Source organism: Cynocephalus volans, chromosome 3, assembly GCF_027409185.1.
Source record: "Cynocephalus volans isolate mCynVol1 chromosome 3, mCynVol1.pri, whole genome shotgun sequence".
NCBI classification, from domain to species: Eukaryota; Metazoa; Chordata; class Mammalia; order Dermoptera; family Cynocephalidae; genus Cynocephalus; species Cynocephalus volans.
Window position 1 is genome coordinate 36,407,699 of NC_084462.1, and position 23,002 is coordinate 36,430,700.

Consider the following 23,002-nt stretch of genomic DNA (forward strand, 5'->3'; position numbering starts at 1 on the left):
GAATCACACAGACTTTTTTCTCTGACCACATAAAATTAAATCAGAAATTAATACGTAAAAGCTATCTGAAAATTCCTCCAGGTACTTAGAAATTAACAACACATTTCTATAAATCCACCGGTCAAAAAAGAAATCACGAGGAAAATTAGAAAATAATTTAAGTTGAATCATAATAAAAATAGAATATATCAAAATTTGTGGGGTGAAGATAAAGTAGTGCTTAGAGGAAAATGTATAACTTTAAAAGGTTCTATTAGGTGCGAAAAAGGATCTAAATTCGGTTTCCCAAGACTTCAGTTTAAGAAGCTAGTTTAAAAACTTTTAAAAAGCACTATCTGCAAAATGAGCAGAAATACAACAATAAGTGTAAAGGCAGAAATAAATTAAATAGAAAACAAATAAATAGAAAAATTACATCAAAACTCGTCTCTGAGAAAAGATTAATATAAATTGCCAAACACTTAGTTGAGTAAGAGAAGAACATACATTCCACTATCTCTTGACAGATGTTTGTTTTATGATAAATCGTCGAACTAAATATTTTTGTTTTGTGCACTTTTACTGTAGAACGTAAAACATACAGAAAAATGTTTCAAAAATAAAAACAATTATATGTATGCACAGTGACGTTTACACGAGGATATACATGGTGGTCTCAGTAAGATTACGAAACGTGGGCAGTCACATGCGCCTGGCTCAGCTCCAATTTCTGTCAACTGCGGCCAGTCTGTTAAGACTCTACCCTCACCTTCCCCCCCCTCCCATTTCCCGGCAGAATTACTTTTAAGGAAACCTAAGATATCATATCGCTTTATCCATAAATTACTCATTTGGTTTTCAAGACACATATTCTAAGATGAAAAAAAAAAAAAAAAAAAAGCAAGTTATGTGGAATATAAAACAAAAATGTCAAATTCACAGGAGTAGAAAGTAGAAAGGTGGTTGCCAGAGGCTGGGAGTGGTAGGGCAAGGGGAGACATTGGCCAAATTCTAAAAAGTTTCAGTTAGTCAGGAAGAATAGGGTCAGGTGCTCTATTGCACAAGCACAGTGACTATAGTTAATGTATCATGCATTGTATATTTCAACATAGCTAAAAGTGAGGTGATGGATATGTTAATTAGCTTGAATTAACCATTCCACAATATATACATGTATGTAAACTTCATATTATACCCCATAAATATATAAAATTATAATTCGTAAATAAAATTTTTAGTAAAGCAAGTTGCACAACAATGCTTATACTCTGATGCTATTTTTTTGAAAGGTATATGTGTTTGCGTACTCATTTGTATCTGTCAGATGCACATATAGAGAGTCCTGGAAACTTACACCAAAGGAGTCCTGTAGAGGAACTTCAGTCACATCAGTGTGAAACTCAGCTTCTCTGGAAAGAACAACTAGAAGCTCTGGGTTAATGAATGGCATGGGAAAAGGAGATAAATTGACTACTTTTTGCACTCCTCTCATGTACGAAACATGCTCAAGGGTCTTCTTGGGGCCTCCATTACAAGATGAGATCTTCCTGCACTCGCTTTCCCAACAAGGTTGTTATTCAGAAGAATAGGTGCCCTGTTGAATTCATGGATTCTTAGGTGAAAAATATATCTGCCAGGTTTGGATGAGGTCAGGTGTTGCTTGCTTGGTATTTCAAGTCCAGAAAAATGAGTTATTTCCTAAAAAAAAATGACATCAAGCTGGTATCAAATCCAGCTTCGTTGATTAAGCTAGCCATGACAGTTTTAAAGGAGAGAATATCATAAAATCCAGAAGGGTATCTACTCGTATTTCTGTGAGAAAGCAACCTGATCAATAAGATATAGGAGTTGGTTAGCTTCAGAAACAAGATCTGGGACAGTACGTAAGAACTATTTGTGTTAATTTTAAAAACAGTAAAATTACTGTACTGATGAAAGAAAGCCCTGATATGTATTTGTACAGAACCTACAGTATGTTGGTATGGTAAGGGACTTTGAACCACGTTACTCTGATCGGAATCAGAAGGCGGCATGCACTACAGAAGAACCACAAAGTGTCCAGGGAATGTAGTCTCACACTAAAGTCTTTCAATTTTGGTTAAATATTTCACATTCACAGACTCTATAGCCATAGTTGCTAAACGTAATTAAAATTCCCACTTTGTCAATGTAATAGAGGTATCTACGGATTGGTGCATGTCAGCAGAACACTCGGCCTTTCTCAAAGAAAAGGTACTACCCACTGCACTGTTATCTTTGATAGCTTTTGGTTTTGTTTTGATTCAGAATGCTGAATTACTGTCATCTTTTGAAATAATGCTATACTAATTCAAATGCCAGCATAAATTAAGGTACTTCCTAGATGCTTGGAAGAAATGAACATCAAAGAGGCACAGAGTTAAAATGAAACCTAATGGTTTCTCCTAATGTAAGTAAAGAAGACTTCCAATACACCCAGTATATGAAGCTGCTGCTCTAAAGTGACTGCAATAACATGTCTCTGGAAACTGAGATTCCCTGGACTGCTCTACCAAAACAGAATGGGCATTCAAGAGTAATAGACAGGTGTTGGGGTCAGACAGATTTGGGTCCAAGTGCAGACACTGCTGGCTTTGGACAAGTGAATTGGCCCTTCATTCCTCTTCTCTAAGTGAGGTGATGCCCTTGCCCCATAGGAAGGAGGTGAGGAGGGAATGAGATGGTGTATGTGGAGACAGTGTGCCCAGAGCCCAGATGCCCAGTAACCATCAGCTCTCTCCAGACCACCCTTCTACTCTAGGTGTTGCCCATGTGAGGGGATAAACCTGTACACCAAGTGGGAGACAGTTCAGGCATACAATTAAACAAAACCATCTTTCTCTCAAAAAACGCATGAATTACCGTTACAAAGTAGCTTTTATAAACCCCCTAAAAACGTCTTGCCATGTCCCATGTTTCCATATTCACATAAGTTCCATCTGGTTTTCCATCTGGTCCCTACAGCATTTCCCCTTAGTGGAAATCCTGGAGGGACCATTTCCTTCTCTAGCCCTGCCCTGTTGTGCAAGTCATTTCAACTCCCCACGTCTCAGCTTTTTCATTTGCAAAATGGAAACCAGGTCTTACCTCGTGGAGTTTACGTTCTAGCTGGAAGATACTTTAAAAAGGAAGATAGATAAGTTATGCATATAGTATCTTAGCTAGTAATAAAGGCTAAGGAGAAAAATGAAGCGAAGAAGGTAAAAGGAAGCGTTGGGGCGGGAGCAGTCTGAGATTTTAGATAAGGTGTTCCGGGAAAATGACATATGCCTTGAAGAAAGTGAAGGAGAGAATCCTTCGCGATCCCGGCCGAGGACATCAAGGTGCAGGGTTCTGCAAGTACCAGAGCTGCAGGCAGCAGAGCGCCAGGTGTATTTAAGGGCCAGAAGTGAAGCCATTGGAAGGTGGGGCCTCGGGGCCAGACCAGGTGTTCGCTGCGTGACCCCGCCTGCCTCCAGTCTCTCTAGTCCACACTGCAGACATACAGTGCCCGGTGCATAAGGTGCAGTGGGGAGTCCACAGCGAAAGTACAGGGAGTGCGTATGCAGAGGCCCGCTGCATGGGAACTCTGCAGGACACATGGTCATTAATTACTAGCCACCCACAAATCCCTCCGGAGGTGGGCACTAGAATTATTCCCCTACATATGACAGCACTAAGGCAGAGAAGTGGAAGCTGGCTCTCGCGGCTGGCAAGCGCAGGAGCAGAGAGGTGTGTGCGTTCAGTGTGAATCCATTCTACCCAAATGAATGCCACACTTGTCCCCTTTCAGAAATCCAGCTTTGCAGAGGAGTAGCTTGTGATCAACCTCGAGTGCTGTATAGCTGTTTAATATGCATATTAAAACTGACTCAACAACATTTCACATTTCAGGAAATATAGGCATAGGTTATTTTTCGGTGGAATTTAGCATTTCCCGGTGGAAATGACAGAATAATGTGTTTGGAATACTATTAGCAGTAGCTCGCATTTATTGATTAAGTGGGCTTTAATTTGGGTCTTCCATGCTCCCCCTTTGATTTTCTTTCCCTTATGTTTCTCCCCATTGGCTTTTCACCCACCTTGTTCTTGCTAAGGTAGTATTTGTTCAGTGGCGTTCTGAACACCTCAATGAATGTTAATGTGTTGCAATTTTTCATGGTATTGTGAAATATGAAATGAAAACCAAAGGAAATGCTGTCTAATGGGAGAATTTAATGCATTTGTGCTATCTACATTAGGGCGAAGACATATTTCCAGGTAGCAGGACTTGCTTGATGTCTCCAGGTCATATGGGGATTTGGCCTTTATTTTTCCTACCCATGAGGTTGGCTTCACTGATCACACGTGGTGTGGAACCAATCATCAACCCAACTCTTTAAAACTGGATTTTTAAAACTTTCTTTAAAAGAATTTTAAATTACATTTTTATTGGGTAAAATACATATAATGTAAGATTTTCCATTTTAATCATTACTAAACATACAATTTGTTGTAATTAATTACATTCACAATGCTCTGTGACCAATACCTCTATCTATTTGCAATACTTTCTCATCGACCTAAACATGACCTCTGTACCCATTAAACATTAACTTCCCACTATTCCTGCGCCTCAGTTTCTGCTATCTTCTAATCGACTTCCATCCTTGTTCTTTTTTTTTTTAATTTATTTTTTCTTAACTGACCCATGATAATTGTGTATATTTATGGAGTATGATGTGATATTTGGGTACATTTATACAATGTGCAATGACCATGTCAGAGCAATATTCATTACCTCAATCATTTGTCATTTCTTTGTGTTGGGAGCATTCAAAATCCTACTAGCTATTTGAAATTATACAATAAATTACTGTTAACTGTAGTCTCCCTACAGTGCTATAAAATGTTATATCTTACTTTTCTGTTTCCCTTATTTATCATGGTATTTATGAATCTTACAGTTTTTCATTTAAAATCATTCTGATATATTAGGTTGGAGCTTTTGTGTTTAGTTTGGTTTTTCTGGAAGCAAACCATGAGAAGTGGGTTCAAGTGAAATTGTTTATTTAGAAGCTGAAGGAAACTGAAGTGGGGAGATAGAAGTGAGGCAAGGAAGGGAAAATAGCCTATTAAAAGTGCATTGTCAAGAAACTTACCTTCCTGAATGCCTGGAGTATCATTCCCCCCCCCCCCAGGGAACCCAGGAAGTAGGGTGAAGATGCTCTTTAGAATTATCCACCTAAAGGGTGCTTGAGCTAGGTATTTATCCACTCCCATCGCTGGTTGGGGATTTATTCGAAGGCACCTCCACCTGCTCTGGGAGTACAGCGGCAGGGCTCCTGCAGCCAGAAAGTGCCCTCAGGACAGGAGCACAGACCACAGAAGTGGGCAGCAGGCACTGAACATGGGAGGCACTCACGGTGCCAACCAGTTTTCGTCTTTATGTTTCTTTTTGTCACATTTTTTTTCTGGCAGATTTCATTATTGTTGGAATACTATTCAGTTATTATAAACATTTTCCAAGTACTTGCTTCAATTTTAATCCTTTTGTGTTTTATTACGAGAACCATGTGTGTTAGAAGCAATGATCCAGGGTAGCTCTCTCAATGTCAAAGGCACCCTCTTAAAAGCAAAACTGTATTAAAAGTATTGAAAATGTTCCTTGTGCATCCACTACTCAGTCCCTCAGGATTCAGTCTGATTGCAGAAGTCGTCAAATCTGTCTCTGTGCTGGACGGACCTCTCCATCACTGCATCATCCTTTCATAATGCCATGAGGCATCCTTTCCCTCCCCAGCTTCTGAACCTTCTTTTTCCTGTCATCTCCGGACACTCAGTTTAGGTTTTGTTCCCATAAGGGTGGATCCTTGTCCTTTGGAAAGAAGATGCTTGTTTGATCTATGTGGGATCCTAGGTGATTTGGGCTGCCTCAGTACGGCTTCCTATTTAATGTTTCCCCTAAAATTATACTTACTTGTAACTTGAAGCCTGTGAGGGACTTTCTGAGTGACACTAGTTTTTCTCAGATTCAGTCATTTAGGTTTTTGCTCAGCTGACAGTTTCCTTATGGGGGCGGTGGTGTGTAGGTTAGTATTTGGTTCCTGTTCCGCGGTTCCTAGGGCCATTCTGTTCTTTAATTTTCTTTGCCACCACTGAGCAGCCACTGGTCCCATGTGGGTCTTGTGGCTCTGTTGTGTTTGGCCATGCCGTCCCCTATCCTGGGCTTCCTAGGGATTCCTTCTCACCTAGTTCTGTTGAAGATGGTGTCATACTCTGCAGTGTCCACTGCTCACCTTTGCTAGATCCTTTGCTATGTTTGGTTTTCATGGCTTTACTTGGGGACCTAAAATCATAAACCATAAACCTATGTTGCTACCATATTTTTGCTGCCAGAAGTTCTCTATATTTTGCAGGGGTTTGTTTTGATAAGACTTAATTTTTTCTGGAAAGTGTTCATTTCATCTAATTTTTCAAAGAATATTAGAATAATGATTTTTGTAATATTTTATTATTTTTGTAATTTCTGCAGCATCTGTAATGTGACCCATGCTTTATTCCTAATATTGATTATGTTTGTTGTCTTTTTATTCTTGTTGGAATTCCAGTGGTGCTATCTTTCACTTATTTTTTGTTGTTGTCTTTTCAAAGAACCAAGTTGTGGCCTCGTTAATTATTTTTATTATATGTTTGTTTTCTATTTCTTTAACCTGTATTATTATATTCATTCATTATTCTTGTCTTCCACTTTTGAAAAAATTACTGTTCTTTAACTTCATGAAATGTATGTTTAGTTCATTAATTTTCAGCCATTTTTTTTCTTTTCCAATATTAACATTTATGGCTATAAATTTTTCTCCTAATAATTTTAGTGGTATCCCACAAGCATAATAGATTTTTTGTATAGTTCATCTCAAATTTTTAAAAAATCTTATATCTTCTTTGATCTTTGGGTTAATTTTCAAGCAGATAGCAAGTTTGTATTCATCTTTTGCTATTAATTTGAAAATTAATTGTATTTTGTTTATGAAACATTTTATTTCTTTGAAATTTATTGAGATAAATTTTAGTATACTGTAGGAGTATAACATTAAGATAGTAGAACATTTTTAAATATTCCACATGACAAGGAACATGAATTCCACATTTATTGGGTGATATGTTCTATATATGTTTATATGGTCAATTTCATAATCATAGTACTCAAATTTCTTTAGTCTCAATAGTAGTCTGTTTTTATTAATAAATAAGAGAAGTATATTAAAGTTCTCCTACTATTATTGTAGATTAATGTTTCCCCTCATTGCTTTAAATTTTTGCTTTATATCTCTTAAACATATATTATATCAATACAAATTTCAGAGTTTTCAGTGAATTGGACAATTTTTCATTTAACATGTCCATTTGATCTTAAGTAATAATTAACCCTAAAGGTTTTTATTTTTTTTTTATTGAAATATAGTATACCAGTTTCTTTTGGGGTAAACATTTCAGATATATCTCTCTTCATTTTTTGTTTCTAACCTTTCTATGGAGCTGGATTGTATCTGAAATTGCCATATTTGTAAGTAAAAATTTCAATACTGGCAATCAGTATATCCTTGTGGTGTTACCAAACCTGATATATTTTCATTTCACTGCATCAAATGACTAAACAGACTCTTATGCAGTAGTCTGCAGTGGTAAAGAACAGCATTGAATATTGTGTGGCCAATCAAAGAGAACAGGGCAGCAAACACTCCCATCACCCAAACTCCTTGGTAGCTTAAAGTCACAAGCACTTATACAGCAAAATTATGAGTGCAGGTCCTGGGAGTCATGTGAGGGTCTGACTGGCCCGTGGTGAAGTCAGCACAACTATCCCTGGCATTGGGACTAATATCTTCCTGGATCCTTCAAGTGTGGGGTGCACGTACTTCAAAGCAGATTCATGGTTGATGGTGAACTGCAGGTCAACTCAAGACTGAGTCACAGATGCTGTCTCAAGCCATGTTGTCAAGAAACACACATCTCAGCCTAAGGAGGAACATGTTTAATAACCTCTTCTCTTATCTTATTGTTAACCAAATTTTATTGCTATCCCTAGGTGTCCAGCCTGTCCTGCTTTGTCAAGCAGATTTTCTTTAGCTACTCCCTGCCCCCTCAGCCAAGGCTTACTCTGGCTGGGGCTGCAGGGATAGCTTAGAGGAAATACCAGAGGGGCTGCCCCATTTCAGTGGCAGAAGTATCTCTTGTAAATACCACATGGTTAGGTTTTGCTGTTTGTAAAAATCCAGTCAATCTGAAAATCATTTTCTTTCTTTTTTTTTTTTATTATTATTTTTTTAACTTTATTTTGTCGATATACATTGTAGCTGATTATTGCTCCCCATCACCAAAACCTCCCTCCCTTCTCCCTCCCCCCCTCCCCCCAACAATGTCCTTTCTGTTTGCTTGTTGTATCAACTTCAAATAGTTGTGGTTGTTATATCTTCTCCCCCCCCCCCCGGTTTGTGTGTGTGTGTGTGTGTGTGTGTGTGTGTGTGTGTGTGTGAATTTATATATTAATTTTTAGCTCCCTCCAATAAGTGAGAACATGTAGTATTTCTCTTTCTGTGCCTGACTTGTTTCACTTAATATAATTCTCTCAAGGTCCATCCATGTTGTTGCAAATGGCAGTATTTCATTCGTTTTTATAGCTGAGTAGTATTCCATTGTGTAGATGTACCACATTTTCCGTATCCACTCATCTGATGATGGGCATTTGGGCTGGTTCCAACTCTTGGCTATTGTAAAGAGTGCTGCGATGAACACTGGGGAACAGGTATACCTTCGACTTGATGATTTCCATTCCTCTGGGTATATTCCCAACAGTGGGATGGCTGGGTCATATGGTAGATCTATTTGCAATTGTTTAAGGAACCTCCATACCATTTTCCATAGAGGCTGCACCATTTTGCAGTCCCACCAACAATGTATGAGAGTTCCTTTTTCTCCGCAGCCTCGCCAGCATTTATCGTTCAGAGTCTTTTGGATTTTAGCCATCCTAACTGGGGTTAGATGGTATCTCAATGTGGTTTATGGAACTCAAACAACTTTACAAGAAGAAAACAAGCAACCCAATTAAAAAATGGGCAAAAGAGCTAAGTAGGCATTTCTCTAAGGAAGATATACAAATGGCCAACAGACATATGAAAAAATGCTCAACATCACTCAGCATCTGGGAAATGCAAATCAGAAAATCATTTTCTTTTAAGTGGATTATTTATCCCAGTCATATTTAATGCAACTCTTAATATTTAATTTGAACCATATGAAAGTAACAGTCTTATGAATTCCCATTAAAGATATCCTCTCTTTTTTAGTATTATTTTGGATTCTCTCTCCAAAGAAATCAAGCACAAAAGGAAAGGAAGGGCAAGTATGTCATTATTATTAAGTGCTATAAATATAACATAGAAAACCACAAAAAGTAAGCTGAAATAAATATTAGAATTGACTTTAGCAGTTTATAAACATGACTAGCCACTTAATATGTGTTTCAAGGTAAGCCTTATAAATCATCAAGAAGCATGTAAAAATACGAAGAGAATAATCTTCCCATGAGTACACAACTAACAAAACACCTTAGGGTAAATGTCAGTACTCTGAAAATGTATGAGTCTTAATGAATATATTCACAAGATGTCATTGAATGATGTAAAAAAGAAGACTTGAATAAAGCAAAAAATGGTACAAGTATTTGTTTGGAAAAATACATTGAAAATATATCAATTTTCATATTTTATTTCACCATGTCCAAATAGGTGAGCAAGCACTAAATTACAGCATTTCAGGACCTTATAGCATTTTCTGATTTCACCTATAAGATATGTGACACATGCAGCGTAAGTTATAACATATATTAAATAGTACATTACTTAAAAGGGGGTGGAACCTGCTTTTTATTTTTTGTGCACTGAAAACCTTTACTGAAGTTTTAACATTGGAACTTTCTTATATGTGTATGTTTTTAGAGGTTGCTATGATTTTTGACATTTATTTTAACAACATAAAAGGGAAGTGAAGGAGAAAATGCTCACAGATATACAGAAAAAGTGTCTTTCTAAAGAATGACTTAAGGTTGCAAAATTTCAACTTCTTCTGGTTAAAATTAACTTACATTCAGAGGATATGAAAATACTATTCAATCCTACTAAGTTTTACTAGATTACTGCATTAGACCCTAACTATTCTCTCTACTACCTGTTACACCTCTCCCACATGCAGTTTCTCCTCCATGAAGAATCCAGTGTGGTCTTTATCAAATCAGAATAAAATGAATCTCATTACTCCCCAGCTCAGTGACTCAGCCTCATACTTAGAATAAGATGAAAACTACACATGATGGCCTCAAAGGCCCTATCTTCCTTTCCTCCTTTGACCACTCTTCCACTCCACCTCGACCAGTCTTCTACTGCTTCCCCACAGATGAGTGGTTCTGCTCTAGTTAATGGGGACTAGACAGACACCCTGGGCCTTCCCATGAGGCAAGGGCGGAATCTGCTGACGTGTCTTTTGTGCTCCTGAGGATGGCTTGGACATTGCACTCAGCAGATGGAAAAATGCGACAGCTGCCAATCAACCAACCCTGAGCAGCCCCAGCTCCAGTCTTCTTGTTATGGAAACTCCTTACTGAACAAGCCAAAAGAGCTTAACAAAGATGCTTGGTCATCAGAGGACCTATGTTAAAAATGTAAAAATCTCAATAAGATAAATAGATGAAGACTTTTGAGAGATGAAACAGTAGGAACAACAGTCTAGACCGGGTGCTGAGAGGAAAATCTGTGAGGGAGCTGACTAGTGGATTCCAAGAAAGATCCTGGACTCACAGAAAGAGAAATAACAAAAGGCAAGAGGGAGCAACAGTGCAAAAATTAGGAGATTAGCTGTGTATATGAAAACATCACACAAAATAACCCACAGCCAGCATTTTTATAGAGGCATAAACCAGGAGGATCATTCCCTGAGGAAAATGAATAAATAGACACAAATAGACAACAAATATATATATATTTGTTGAAATAATGAATGAGTATTTCCAAAACTGATCATAGGCTAGGCTACAAAACACAGTAATGATAGAAGAAGCAGTTTTTCCATCAGTAAGTGATAGAAAAAATCAGGAAGAATACATAAGATTTGAAGAAAAATCACCAGATTCACATATACGAGTATATAGAACACTGTGTGTAACAATTCCAGAATATACATTCTTTCCAGGTATACATGAAACATTTACTAAAATTGACCATATAATGGCAGAGAAGGAAAGTATCTATAAATTTCAAAGTATTGAAACCACACCTCTTATACTCTTTGACCTCAGTGGAATTAAATTAAATATCAGTACTCCATCTCTCCCCCCAGATGACTAGAAAATAGTTAAATGTTTGAGAATTAAGATGATGGTTTTAAACAATGCATAGGGGGAATAAAAATCACAATGGAATAAAGAAAATTTCACAGAATGAATAATGTAAATAAAGGGCATCAAACTTTGTGATAAAGTTATTTATGTCTGTGTAAGCTAAAGTTATGCTTATATGGAAATTTATAACCTTTTTTTTAACACAACCAAAAGTTGATTTTTAAAAAAGATCAACAAAATTTGCATAACTTTATCTAGACTGATCAAGAAAAAAAGAGAGAAAATCAAAATTACTAACATCAGAAATAAAGCAGGGGCATTATTACATTGTCATTATGGTTTTTTGTGGTGGTAAGATTTAGTTTCTCTTTCTCATTTGCATTTTTGTTCTATCAGTGGATTTTGTTCTTTCTTGTGTATTCATGGCAGTCATTACCATTTTTTGGATTCCAGATGCAGGACTTCCTTGAGGATTTCTTGCAGGGCTGGTAGTGTGATGGTGAACTCCTGCAGCTTTTGTTTGTCTGGACAATACACTATTTTCCCCTCATTTCTGAAGGATAGCCTTGCTGGCTTTATTATTCTCAGCTGGCAGGGTTCGTTTTTACTATTTTGAATATATCATCCTGTTTTCTTCTGGCCTATAGAGATTCTGTTGAGAAGTTTGCTATAAGGCTGATAGGGGCTCCCTGATAGGTGACTTGATGTTTTTCTCTTTCTTCTTTTAAGATTCTCTCTTTGTTTTTGAGCCTTGCCGGTTTGACTGTAATGTGTTTTGTAATGTGTTTTGAAGAGGAACTTTTTGGGTCGAATCTGTTTGGGGATCTTTAGGCTTCCTGGACCTGAATGTCCATGTCTCTCTCTATACTTGGGAAGTTTTCTGTTGTTATTTCATTGAATAGGTTTTCTATGTCTTTTCCTTTCTCTTCCCCTTCTGGAACACCCATGATTTGAATGTTTGTGTGCTTAAGATTGTCTGATAGCTCTCTTAGATACACTTCATTTTTTTAAATTCTTTTTTTTTTCCCCTCTTTTTTCTTGGTCCACCTGGGTTATTTTGAAAGGACTATCTTCAAGATCAAAAATGGTTTCTCCTGTTTGTTCTAGCCTTCTGCTTAATCTATTGGTTGTGTTTTCTGTTTCATTTAGTGAATCTTCCAGTTCCATGAGTTCTAATACTTTCTTTGTAAGGTATTAATCTATTTGTAAATTCCCTCTTTCATATCCTGGATTTTTTTTTTTCTCATTTCATTGTGTTGTCTAACTGATTCTTCTCATATCTCAGTGAGTTTCCCTAAGATTGTTGCTGGAAATTCCTTTTCAGTCATTTCAAGGGTTTTCTGCTGTATAGGGCCTGGTATTTGAGAATTACTGTATTCTTTTGGTGGTGTCATATTTTCTTGGGTTTTCATATTTCTAGTATCTCTGTGTTGATGTTTGGTCATCTGGTAGAGCAGTTGCTTCTTCGCTTACTCTGGAGTGGGCTTTGAGGAGAGAGATGTCCTCTTCTTTCTGGTCTCCCCTAGTGTCAATGCAGTCGAATGTCTGGTGGGCTGCCTGCAAAGTGGCTGTGGTTACTACTGTGGTGTTGAGCTGCCTTTGCAGTGTCTGTGGCTGTGGTGGTGGCGACAGTGGGCCACCCATGCAGACGAGGAGTTTTTGGCATGCTGCTTGCCTGTTTCTTGGTGGGGGATGCTGACTTTGGCTTTTGTCTAGGACTTCAGATGTGCTCTCTTGCTTGCTTCTGTCAGGAAGCTTCTGCTTCCAATCAAGATGGAATTTCAGAGACCAGATTTAACATCCTACCTGAAACACAGAAAAATCAGACAAGTATGAATCAATAATTTTTAAGACATTAAAATCAGATCATGAAGGACAGTAATTCCTGAGAAACAGGAAACTAACAAGGTGAGCCTTAAGATTGCCCCAGATTGTGCTTCCAGAGAGCTTCCAGGCCCTGACACAGGAGGAGGTAATGGAGATTTAACCTGGAAGATGTCCTGAGTTGAAGATGTGGAGTAACTGGAGAGACTAAGGCAGAGGAGTTAGCAATACAAAGTCTCCGGATTTTACAGGATAATAAGAACATATTAAGAATAACTTCATGCCAATAAATTTGGCATTTTAAATTCCTTGAAAAACACACACCAGGCTTACTCAAGAAGAAGTGGACAACATGAATAAACCTAAACCAATTAAAGAGATGTGTTTGTAGTTAAAAACCTTCCCACAAAGAAAACTCCAGATCCAGATGCCTTCACGCATAAAATTTACTGACCATTTAAAAAAGAAATAATACACATTCTGCACAAACTCACAGAAATTGAGAAGCAGGAAATATTTCTCAATTTATTCTATAAGATCAGCTTTACCATGATATCCAAATCAGAAAAGGACATTGTAAGATAAGAAAACTATAAACCAACATTCTTTATTAATATAGATGCAAATTCCTAAACCATATTTTAGTAGATTATATTCTGCAATATATAAAGAGGACAATACATTGTTATCAAGTGCAGTTTATCGCAGAAATGCAAAGTTGGTTTAAAATTATAAATGCAGGATCAGCACAGTTTTACTTAAAAAGGCCAGCTAATAAATATTTTAGGCTGTGGTCATATAATCTTTGTCATACTACTCAGTTCTTCCATAGTGTGAAAGCATCTATAGACAATACTTAAATGAATGGGCATGGCTGTGTCCCTTAAAAAAATGTATTTACAAGAACAGGCAGCTGGACTTTGGACTACAGTTTTCTGACCATTGTTCTAAATTAATCAATTTAAATTACCATATTAAAAAATAAAGAGAGAAAACTATATAATCTCCTCAACAGATGGAGAAAAAGCATTTGAACAAATCCAACATGCTGAAAGAAAAAAGAAACAATAATCCACTATTATGTACTCAGTGAAAATATCATAAAAAAATGAAATCAATACTAAGACTTTTTTGGGCCAAATAAAAGATTTAAAAGAATTTATTTGACAGCAGATATACTGAAGAAAATTTAAGAAAGTTCTTAAGGCAGAGAAATATGATACCAGACAGAAATTAATAGACACAAAGAAATGAAGAGCACTAGAAATGCAATAAATGAAGGTAAAATAAAAGTATTTATTACTTTTCTTTTCTTTTAAATTGTTCTTTGAGATGACTGAGTGCCTAAATCAAAAGAAGTAAAATATATAGTAGGTTTATAGCTTATGAAAAAATAAAAATTATAGCAACAATAACAGAAAGGATATGAGAAACAAATTGGGAATATATTGTAATTTTTTCACTGTTTGTAAAGTCGTATAGTATTATATGAAGAGAAACTATGAATAATTAAAGATGCGTATGGAAAACCCTATGGTAAGCTACAAGAATTGAAAAGAGGTATAAATAATAAGTCAATACAGAAGATAAAATGAATAATAAAAATGCTCAAATAATCCATAAGAAGGCAAACAAGAAGAAAAAAAGAGTGGGAAGAAATAGAAAAAATACTAGCAATATGGTAGGTTTTAAATCAACCATATTAATAATCACATTATGTGCAAATGATCTAAACAAAATATTTAAAAGTAATAGACTATCAGATTTGATTTTTAAAAAAGCAAGACACATCCAAATACTTTTATATAATCATAGATAGGTTGAAAGTAAAAGGTCAATGAAAGATATACCATGCAAATTCTAACTAAAAGAAAGCCGGAGTAAGTCTATTAATAACAAATTGGACATAAGAATAAGGAATGCTATCAGGATAAAGAGGGGGCACATGTCCTCAAGAGAGATTACAATCCAAAGTGTATGCTGTGGCTATCCAAATGCAGAGGGATGGATTAAATCTAAGTATAGGAGAAAAAACTATAAAACTCCTAAGAGAAAACATACATATAAATGGTCATGACTTTGGATTAGGCAACAGTTTTCTAATTATGACACCAAACATACAAGTAATCAAAGGAGAAAAAAATAAATTGAGCTTCATCAAAATTAAAAATTTTGCGCATCAAAGGACACTATTAAGAAAGTGAGAAGACAACCCAATAAAAATAGGAGAAAATAATTACGAATCATGCATCTGATAAGGGTCTAGTGTCCAGAATACATATATAACTCTCACAACTCAATAATATAAAGATGAATGGCTCAATTTTTTAAATGCATAAAAGATTTGAATAGACAATTCTCCAAAGATGTTAATACACGTGGCCAACAAACATGTCAAGATGTTCAACATCATTAGTCATTGGGGAAATAAACTCAAAACCACAATGAGATACCATTTCATACCCACTAAGATATCTGTAATTTAGAAAGGACAATAATGAGTGTTGAAGAGGATATACAAGACTGGAACACTTACATTTTGTTAGTAGAAACGTAAAGTGGTATAGCCACTGTGGGAAACAATTTGGCGGTTCTTTAAAAATAGAATTACCATATGATCAAGCAACTCCACTCAAGGTATATACCCCCCTCCCCAATTGAAAACTTACATTCACACAAAAACATGTATATGAATATTCATAGCAGCATTATTCATAGCAGCCAAAAAGTGAAAACAACCCAAATGCCCATCAACTGATAAATAGATAAACAAAATGTTGTATATCCATAATATGGAATATTTGTTTCAACCACAAAAAGCAATGAAACACTGACACGTGGTAAAATAAGGTTCAATCTTGGACAAATTAAGCTAAGTGAAAGAAGCCAAACACGCAAAAAACACGTATCATTTGATTCCATTTATATGAAACATCTAAGATACGAAAATCCATAGAGATTGGAAGTAGATTATTGGTTGCCAGGAAGTAGGACTGGGGGAAACGAGGAAGTATGGGTTTCTTTTGGGAGTGTGGAAATATTCTGGAATTAGTTTGCAGTGATGTTTATACAACTTTGTAAAAAAACTAAAAACCACTGAGTGATATACCTTTAAATAGTTAAAATGATAAATTTTCTGTTTTGTGAATTTTATATGAATAAGACAAAGAAGTACAAACCTTTTAGCAAACTGCTAATAGAAAGGCATCCCTTTATCTGATTAAGGATATCTACAAAACAATCACTACTAACATCAACCTTAATAGTGAAAGAATGAATGTTTCCACCCTCAGAGCTGAAGTATAACTAGGAGGTCCCTTCACAGTACTCAAATTGTTGTTTTCCTGGAAGTCCTCCCCAGTGGAATAAGTCAAGAATAGGCCTACATGTTGTAAGTGTGAAAATAAATCCTGTGTATACTCATGTATATAATTGTCTAGAAAATTCAAAGGAATCTACAGAAAAGCTTACAGAATAACTGAGTTTAACAAGATCTCAAGAAACAAGGTCAATATAAAAAAGTCCATATTATTTTTTTATGCTAGCTATTATGATTGGGTTTTTAAATTTTAACAATATTATTTATAATATATTAAACATTGCTTAGTTATATATCTAATAAAATATGTGCAAAGTCTGTACACTTACAAAGCAGTTAAGAAAGAAATCTATGAATACATAAATAGAGGTATATCATGATCATAGGTTGGAAGACTCAATATGTTAAAATGTCAACTCACCCCAATTATTTCTATAGATTCAATGTAATTTCAATCAAGATCTGAACAAGGTTCTTGGTAGGCACTGAAGAGGTGATTCTAGAATATAAGGAAAGTCAAAGGAAATAGAATAGCCAATGCAATTTCTAAAAAGAACAAATTTAGAGGATTCACACTACCTGATTTCAAGATTTACAATAAAACTATAATAAAGAAGAGGGTGTGAAACTGATGAAGGTTCAGACACATACATCAACGAAACACAGTAGAGAGTCTAGAAATACAGCAATACAAGTCAGATCAACTACTTATGATAAAATGAAAAAGCAATTGAGAAAGAATAGTGTTTTCTACAAATGGTGCTGGGATAATGGACATTCATATTAAAAAGAAAAGCTGGACACCTATTTCATACCTTATGAAAATTTAATTCAAAATGGATCATGGATCTAGATGTAAAACATAAAATGGCAAAACTTCTAGAAGAAAGAAAGAGAAAATCTGTGTGTTTGCTACGGAAAAATAAAAATAAATTTTAGACATAACATTAAAAACATGCTTCATAACAGAAAAAAATAAAATTTTTCTCATTGAAAGACGCTGTTAAAATAAAATATAAATAACCAAATAAAAATAATAAAAAGACAATCCACAAGCTGGAAGAAAATGTTTTTAAATCACATATCTGAAATAGAAATTTATCAGATCCAGAATCTATCCAGAATACATACAGAACTCTCAAAACTAAAAAATAAGAAAATAAGCAGCCAAATTTTAAAAAAATGGGCAAATGATCTGAACATTTTACATAAGAAGACATACGAATTGCAGATAAGTGCATGAAAAGAGTTTCAACATCATTAGTCATTAGAGGTTATCTCACATGTAACCTGCAATGTGATACAATTACACACTTATTAGACTGGCTAAAATGTTTAAAAACAAAACAAAACAAAATGAAAAACTGAAAATACCAAGTCCTGGTAAAGATGCAGAGAAACTGGATCTCTCACATATTGCTACCTGCACCCATAACAAACAGCTGCTCTGGAAGACAGCTTGACAGTCATAAAATTAAAAGTACATTTACCAGGAATATCATTTCTGGGTATTTATGCAAGTGGAATGAAAACTTATGTTCACACACACACACACAAAAAAATATGAATGTTTATAGCAGCTTTTTTCGTATTTTTCAAAGACTGAAACAGCTCTGATGACTTTCAGCAGATGAATGGATGAACAATTTGTGGTACATCCCTAAGATGGAACACTACTTAGTCATAAAAAGGAATAATGTATTAATTCATACAGCATAGATGAATCTTTAGTTAATTTTACTAAGTGAAAGAAACCAAACACAAAAGTCCACATATTGTTTATTCAATTGCTACAACATTTTGGAAGAGGCACTACTACAGCTTCAGAGAACAGTGTTGCCTGGGGTTGGGGGAGGGGGAGGGATGACAACAAGACACAGTACAGGGGCAGTTGGGTAGGGTGACCTATTGGTTATACGTGGTACTTTGCTGGTGGATATACAACCCTATGAATCTGCAAAACCCTACACCACAAAGAGTGAATGTATATTTTATTCAAATTTTAAAAATCATCCAGGATGTTGACAAAAACCAGGATTGGATGCAGATTATGACAAATGAATCTAACTTTACTACAATTAAATGACATAACCACACTGAAAAGGATGGGAAAGAAAGGAGGAGTAAGTTCCATTGCCTGGCTGCACTGGTGGACTCAGGTGTGAGGCCCCTTAGAATGCTGAGAAGAAATATTCACAGCCCCTTCTCGACAGGGAGATGTGCACAAATGCAGCCTGAAGTGCTTCCTTCCGTCTGCTCGCAGGACAGTAACTCCTCAATGAGGGTGGAGTAGAGCAAATTCTACAGCAGCCCCGGGTCCTCATCCAAATGTATCTTCCACCTACTCCACTTACAGACTCTTCAGTCAGTAACTATCAAGTTCTCCATTTTTCCTCAAACAAATTTTGCTACAAGTAATTCAAACCATCCTATCCATACACCTTCCATATACCATTTTGAGGAATCTACTCAAGCATGTGCTTCTGTAGAATTGGTGAGTAAAGCCACAGAAAAGAAACCTGAGATTCAGAAAGCTGTATCCAACAAAATGAATGCAAGGATAGAAAGACCTGTGATCACAGCTCTGCAGCAGGCATGAAAAACAACCCGTCCCAAATGGAGCAGGAGGGAGCTCCCTGGGCAAGGCAGATTAGATATTATACCTTAGGGTTTGAAAATGGCCAAAATAATAATAATAATAATAATAATAATAATAATAATAATAATAATAATAATAATAATAATAATAATAATGCAGGGTAGAGAAAGGATTTATTAGGAGTCAAATTTTTGCAGAAGATGCCTTCCCCTGAGGTCACATTGGCCCAGTCTTTACTGGGTCATATACCTACCTTCACCTAAACCAGCCACAGGCAAGGGGATAAAATTACTAAGGAGAAGGATAACATCCTTTGAATTTATGGGCTTCTGAACACCCTAAATCGTCTATCTTCTGCCTTCAAGAAGGTAAGTGGAGGCAGTCTCTGCCACAGCATTCCACCAGCCCATTGAGAGAGGCGGTGCTGACTTGAGCCCAGAGGCTCATCCTCGGAGAACACCAGGACAATCCAATGTCTCAGGTCACTTCGGAGACAGGACAGAGAAGGGAAGGAGCCAACTCAGAACACGTGTGTTTAAAGGCCAAATTGGAAGTGACAGAAAAGACTGAGGAGATTACTGATGGGTGTTGTAAATTGTCTGCACCTGGCAGTTGGGGGCTTAGGGTGGAATGTGAATTAAATAAACTATGTTTGTGCACCAGAATTTGTGACCATAAAATTCATACTTATTACTTCTATGATGAATACGAATTCATTTTACAATCAGAAAAACAAAGGCATTTTCAAGGAGGGTAGCAGGGGATGCAGTCATGCAAATGGAGAGAGACGCAGGCTCTCGCAGAAGAGGATGGTAAACCTTTGTGTTTTGCTCTAGTTTGATTTTACAACAAATATTTCCACACCAAGATTGATTCTGTGGTCTTTTCTGTGATGTGAGCATTACTGGTGGTGCTAAACTTTCAATGGCAGCTTCCTTCCATTGCAGTTGATTCCATTAAAAGGGTTTTGCTAGGCAGAGAAATTCAATTTGCTAACAATTTACTCCAAAGATATTTTTCTTAGAAAGTACAAGAAAGCAAAAGGTATCTCATCGCTGAGAAGATTAAGGGAGTTTGAGGGCCTCAGGAGAAAATGTAAAATGAAGCTGGTCAAAGAATTAGAAGCTACATTACTGAAGAGCAATTCTGTAGCAGTCATTGAGGCTGTTTCTTTTTCTAATCACTGTTGATTTGCTTTGCTGAAGGTTCTGAGAAAAACAAATAGCAGCATGACTACTGACACACTAGTTTTGGGCCATGCTCATTTTTCTTTTTAATATTTACAATCGTTATATAACACATATCCTCATGATTGTTTTAATTTTTCTGAGTTTACATTATATTTAAAATTATAATTTTTAAAAAATTTCTGAAAGTCATATTTTTTATGAGCCCAATTTTATTATTTTAGGTTTATCTGTAATTTTTAGTCACTTTATTATTACAAAATGGTATGTGCATTTGGACACCACAATAATCAACTCATTATTTCAATACTCAGGGTTATACATTGTTTAAATTTTGTCTACTCACTAAGTACACACATGCCAGGTTTTGTATTATAATGTCATTTAATATTATATCATGATCATTATCTGATTCATTAAAAATTATTTAAATTGATGATTTAATGTCTGCTTAATATTCTTTTTTTTAAGTCTGTTACCATATTTTGTTTAATAATTTCTGTATTGTTGGACCTAGACTGTTTATAATATTTTATTAGTAAAAAATATTTAGATAAATACTGGCAGTTAGCTTTTTATAATCAGAAATTAGTTCATATTTTCTAAGGAAAGATTCCCATATTTGTAATTTCTACTCTCCTGTTCATTGTTTAACTTTAAATTATTTTAAATATATTTACAGCTTAAGATATTTACATATCACTTTTCAATCCTAATAGCACTTGAACTATGAAGAAACACAGTGAGGATGTATATATGGCTCACTTAAGAACCTATAAATATATAATCTTAAAATAATAATAAAAACTCCTATTCTTAGTTTCTTAAAAATATTTTTTTTCAATAAAAGAAAGTAAGTGTTTAGTTTTGCCCAATACCGTTTCTGGAGCTATTGACATGATGGCATGGCTTAGTTCATTTGCTATTTTGAAGCAATGTGATATATTGTAAGACTTTAAAAATAGTAAATAAAATCATTCATTCCAATAAGTACTATTTGGATGTTGAAATTTTTCTTTTAATTATTGTTGAGATTAATTTAATTATTTTGAAAATTTTTGTCCAGATAATCAAAAAAATATATATTTATTGCTTTATTTCTTTGGAACTATGCTGGGTTGTTGTGTCTTAATAAAGTGGGTTGATTAGCTTTCCAACTTACTGAATGTTTTGAGTCAGTTTTTCCAAAATCTTATGCTAAAACATCTTTGGCCCTTGATTTTTAGTGTCAATTATTCCAGATTTTATGTGTCTATATATGCTTACATATGTCATTGAGGTCTTTGTTCCATTAATCTTTTAGTTTCCTTTTTAGTCAGCCTCATACTGATCTTATTTTCATAACTTTATTTAAAAAAAAATTTTTTTTTCTTAATTTTATTCTGTCAATATACAATATGGTAATATGGTTGATTATTGTGGCCCATTACCGAAACCTTCCTCCCTCTTCCCTCTCCCACCTCCCACCCAACAATGTCCTTTCTGTTTGCTTATCCTATCAACTTCAAGGAATTGTAGTTGTTATGCCTTCTTCCCGCCTGCCCCCCCCCCGTTTTTTTTGTGTGTGTGTCTGGGTGTGTGAATTTTTAAATTTATTTTTAGTACCACGTGTTCTCACTTATTGGTGGGAGCTAAAAATAAATAAATAAATTCATAACTTTATAGTATATCCCAGTATCTGATATGCTTAATGATTCTTTTCTGCTCTTCCTTTTCAGAAAAATGTATTAACTGTTTAAAGACATTTATTCTCTCATAAATTTTTAAGTGAGTTTATTAATGTTCTCAAAAAATCCAGTGGGAATTTTGATAGGAATGACATTAAATTTATAGATTGATTAGGAATAATTAGTATGTTTATATTATTTAGTCACCTTATTCATATGCATGGAATGTCTTTCAGTTTTGAAAACTTTTTAAATGTCACTTAAAAGAGCTAATGTTTTTCAATAGGGATTGTGTGTTAACTTTTTTGCTATTTGTAATAAAAAGTCCAACTCTACTTTTTGATGTTTGACTGCTGAGATGGCTTTTAAGCCTTATCCCTTTCTCTTGTCCTTGTGCCTCACTTCTGGGCAAGCTCATAAAAAACCCTGGCACCCCCTCCTTTGGTACCATTTGGACTTTAAAACTATACAATCGCCTGCTGACGGACAGAAATCACTATCCAGGCCCCACGCACTAACCACAATAAAAAACACCCCCAGTCTCCTTCCCTTGCTCTCTCAGCCATTCTCCGTCCAGCTTGGGAAGACTTCCATGACCTTCCCAGAAAGCCTCACTGTGTGAGCAATAAACCTTTTCCTACCTTCTTGGTGTGTGAATGTGGCAACATCCGAACCAGAGTTTGGGTGGAGGTCCATTTTCTTTCTGGAGGGTGAGAGCAACACTATTATTAATTGTATGTATTTTTTACTATAGTTTTTTATTTTGTAAAGTATTATATTTTCTACTACTTCTATTTTTGTAGAGAATTTTTTTTTTGAAAATTGAACAAATATCTGAAATTTCTGCCAAACTCTGTTGTCTTAATAATTTGTTTATTATCTTGGTTTTTCTATTCAAATTATTACGTGATCTATATATAACGATAGATTCATCAGTTCCTTTCTGATCCTGACACCTGATATTTTTCTTCTTTCCTTGGACTTTTGTCCAGGACATCCACAACTACATTAAATAGTCATGGCTCTAGTGGCCATTTTCTCCTCATTCTGATTTTAAAG